This window comes from Chinchilla lanigera, unplaced genomic scaffold, assembly GCF_000276665.1.
Source record: "Chinchilla lanigera isolate Chin_1 unplaced genomic scaffold, ChiLan1.0 scaffold00147, whole genome shotgun sequence".
In the NCBI taxonomy this organism is placed as follows: Eukaryota; Metazoa; Chordata; class Mammalia; order Rodentia; family Chinchillidae; genus Chinchilla; species Chinchilla lanigera.
In genome coordinates, this window is record NW_004955548.1 from 1187825 (window position 1) to 1192725 (window position 4901).

Sequence of the window (4901 nt, forward strand, 5' to 3'; positions counted from 1 at the left end):
CATGAGGCTTTGGGGGGACATCAAGACACAAAGTATAGCAGTATTACAGAATTTTATGCTTAATATGGTTCTCAATTTTTAAGTATATCAGAATGAGAGCTTTCTGACATTAGACTTTATGGGGAGTCACCATAACATAGAAATTAGTACCATGGTTATTGGACCATGATTATCTAGATCTAAAGCATGTCTCTACCATGTATTAATTATGAGACTTGGGTTATTTATTTAACTTTAGTGAAGAGCAGTTTATTCATCTTTTAATTATGAAGACAGTGCTGGAACTATTACCCAGCTGAATTAATTTAAGCAATGTGTCAAATGTTTAGTAACTTTTGGCTACTATTATTTATCATAGTTTTGATTGTTATTCTTTGGACCAAAGGCATTAGATACCACCTGGAACTATTTGTTAAGTTCTTAATCTAGATTTAAATAATCTAGCTTTAGAATGCTTTTGGGTGTCATGTGGTCTCCCATATTTACCCTGTCCTAATTTCCATTCTAGTGATTCTGGAGCTCTGGTACTAATGGGTTAATGAAATATGGAATATGATTACACACTTTTCTACTTTGAGCAAGCCAAAGTAGTTCTAGCCTGTTGCTTCCTCGTTTGAAGTCTTATGATTAGTTTCCACAATAACTGACAACTACACTGACTTTCCAGGAGAAGAAATTTAGGGAATACTATTTTTCTTTACATAGAGATACATTGCTTTCAGCTTTTCTCTTCATACTTAAGCAGCAACAGTGATCTCTTCTATATGTTCCCTTAATTGGTAAGAAACCTGCTTGAATTACAGAGCGGTTAACACGAGTAACTTTGATACATATCAGCCAGAGAAACAAATGACATATAAATCCTTTTATTATTCTTCATTGTAAGTTGTGATATTCATTTGCATCAATTCCATATGAAGGTCTACCTTTTTTAGCTAATAGGAGTATATATTTGGTAATTTTCCTTATTGGATTTCCTAGTTTTCTTTTCCTGAAGTGCGATTCATTTTTGGAAAGTTTTTAGTTTTAGAATTCCAATCCTAGCTGGGTATGTTGACACACATTTAATCCCAGCACTTGGGAGGCTGAAGCAGGAGGATCACTATGAGTTTGAGGCACCATCAGCTACATAGCAAGTTCAAGGCCACCCTGGATTACATAACAAGACTCTACCTCAAACAACAACAAAAATACCTATGCTAATATATCAAACCATCAGCTTGACACATAGGGCCTTAAGTTGCTGCCATTAGCATCACTTTTCTGAGCCAAGGTTTCTCTTTAAAATGCACAATTCTAATCTGTGAGGGAAGATTTTAGCACGTTCATAGAGTTGTCACCTCATAGAGATCGCAGCTCTGATCTCTGAGATCTCTCTCTTTCTCTACTGGCACCTTCTGTCAGTCTGCAAATATTCATCTCTGTTTCCCAAACTGTAAGCTCTTAGACTGAAGATAGAGTTCATTTTCATTGCTATTCCCTGCGTCTGGAACATAGTAGGCAATCCTTAGCTACTTCTTGAATGGATGCATAAATGCATGATGAATATGTAATACTTGAGGATAGAGGGTGGGTGATGGAGGGCAGAAAACACTCCTTTCATGTGGCATAAGCAGATAAAAGCAAGCCTTGGTGGAAGGAGGACATAGGAGGGTTCTGTATTAGCAGAAAACAGCAGAACAGTACAGGTCTATTTTAAGAAAAGTGAGCAAATGAAGATAGGAACTAATGAAATGCCAGCGTCAAAGTTCAAAGCTTCTTGGAAGCCGTTATTAAGGGAGCAGGCTACGGAAAAAGAGAGTTAAAATTCCAGGCTTGCTGCCTCCCATTGGAATTTGATTTTTATTCGTGATGAGATGGGAATCAAATTGGTGTTATTTTCTCAGTGAAACAGTACAATTGAAAAACATTTATTTTAATAAAATAACTGTGCTCATAGAGTTGAGAATAGAATGAGATGGAGGGACAAGGACAGCACCAGAGGGATTAGTAAGGAGACTATTATTACAGTACTCCAAGGTAGAGTGGCTTGGATTAGGATGGATGCAGTGGAAGTAGTCACAAAGAGTCAGATTTAACATTTGTGTCGAAGGTAGAGGTGTCAGGATTTCATGATACCTAATATTGTATCTCTTTCCTTTATTCCTAACAAAACAAAGCATTTTGTAATGTCCATAAAGCATAAAATAAAAGTTGATGTTAGTGGTTTAAGCAGAGTTTATTCCCCAGTAGGGTGAAGCTTTCTTGATGTGTAGGTAACCTTGAGTTTAGTACATTTCCACCAGCTGACATGAAGATTTCAAGGTTATGTTTTCCAGCTGCTTTCTATAAGAAGCATCAGCAGAGGAGTGTTTACATCACCTCTTCCTGTGGATTGAATCTGTAGCAAACAGAGCAATGTGTATAATTTTATCATACTTGAGAGCATTTCTAACCATGGATCTGGTACTTCTTACACAGGAAACAGAATTCCCTCAGGATATAATTCTAACAGGGAACGTTTTTGCTCAGTGAGGTAAATATGCTATGAAAACAATTTGATCAGATTATGGCTCCAGAACAGTTCCCCTTTCACGTATGTGTTCACGCTTACCTTCACTTAAGTGCAGTTCCCTGGGCCTGATTTGAAAAGACAAAGTTTTGATTATTGTAGCAATTGATATTCTGTTCCTCGGGTAAGATTTTCATTTTTGAACTTCTAATGATTTTATGGATTGATTTTACAAAATATGTAGGGTGATTTTATAGGGTTTGGTAACAACTACTCTGAGGTATTTCTGACTGGGAAAGCCTTTGAACGAAGTATTCTCATGCCACGCAGATGGGAGTTAAACTTCTTAATTCATTATTATCTCTCAAAATAGTGCTTTATTTCTTGCCCACTCTGACAAAATTAAGCATCCAAGTAGCAGCAAGAGGATTTGAATCTTTCAGGTGTGTATTCTCATGATTGAACATAACTGTGACTGAGAAACATAATCTTCTTTTGCTCCTAGGTCAGTAGCAGCATCTGAGAACAATCTCTGGGAGTCCCTTGCGTCTTGGTAGGTCACCAGGAACAGCAGGCAGATGCATATGGTATGAGGACAGCTTGGTTAAGACCCCTCCTTTACAGGAATGACACCTGATGCATTGGAAATTTCTTTGGGACAAGAGACAGAAGTCTTTGTGAATTCTGTCAGGATGCTTACCAAAAGGGTAGAAGCCAGAGGCTGAAAGTTGCAGGTAAGAGTGTGCATTTTAGTGAAATAATTATATCCCAAGCTGTCCAAAATCTCAAGGGAAATTCCGTTTTGATGGATTCCTCTTTAGACAGAAATAAAAATTTCAAAGCATAAGTGTTGAAGATTTAAGTGATATTTCTGGATCTTTATGTCTTTTATTGCACTTCAGTGTATTGTGAAAAGTATAACAAAGTCAGAAAATTTTCCCTTCCATCATTATTCAAATAGATTTGAATACTCAGTACATTCATTGGGCATATCATTAATCCTTGGGAAATCTACTTTAACAGAGTGTATTTTACATATTTTACTGAGTGAATGTACATACATTCACAATTGTTTATGAGCCACATAATCATAAGTTTTTTACTTTGTAATGTGATGATACACACAGAAAATATAATCCATAACTAGACAATAAGAAAGATGATTAATAAACTCAACAGAATGAAAAGGGGGAAAGGGGAATTACAGAAAGAAGGAGGGAAGCAAGAGGGAAAAGGATTTGAAAAAAAGAAACAAGCTGTGTTATGTATATGTACCAACTCTCCAAGATGATCACAATGCATGCACTGAAAACATATACTAATGAATGAAAAAAAAATCCTACTCTGTACATTTGGAGACCCTTGTTAGATAACACCAGAGTTCTTGCCAAAAGTCTTCACAGTAAATCCCATGTTTGCATGGAAGTTTTTGTGGTGCTTTCTCGGTGCTGCTGTCGTTATTTTGTGCAGTGGTAAAATGAACTCCATTTTAAACCCACAGCAGGTTAAAAGCTTGGCATCTCTCTCTCTCTTTTTTTTTTCCAGTACCAGGAATCAAACTCACGACCTTGCACTTGCCAGGCAGGCGCTGTGCCGCTGAGCTAAATCCCCAGCCCCGGCATCTGTCTTTCTTATGTGCCAAATTCCATATATCATATTGTCTATTGAAAATAGTCACCAAAACTGGCATGTTCAAAGCTAAAGCTGTTATCTAGTTCTTCATACTTGTTCCTTCTATCCTTTTAATCTTACCCAGTGATTCTTTGTTCACCCCATGACCCAAGCTTATTCCTAGAATCCGCATTGTCTGCGCCTCAATATTCAATGAGTCACTAAATTGTGTTGAATTATGTTTTCCAAAGATCTCTCTAATTTTGCTCCTTTTCTCTTCGATGCCAGTACTATTGAAGATGACATTGCCTCTTGCCTGGGTTACTATAAAAGCATATGTTGGTATGCTATCTTGTGAAATTCCTCTCAACCTCCGGCATTTTGGGTAACACTTGCATATACTTCAGATCTCAGCTCAGTGGTAAGTTTTTTCAGGCAGTCTTCACTGACATCTCCAACTTGGGGTTACTCTATGTAGATTAGGTAGTTCCTCTTATACTGTATGTCTCTGTAGTGTCCCATTTTTGTTTTTATCATAGCAAGAATCACATACTATTATAATCACCTCTTCACTTGTTTGTATTCTCAATTTCACCATGAACTCTTAGATATCAGACAGTACATCTCTGATTATTGCACCTTTTGTTACCAAATGATGCCGGACACATGACTGACACTTAAAAATGTTTTTGAACAAATGAATACTTGAAGCAAATTTGAAAGAAAACATTTTTAGAGGCACACTGAAAGCAGTAAGTGTTCCGGCCCGCGGGTACAGCCAACTAGGACCCTAGAGGGG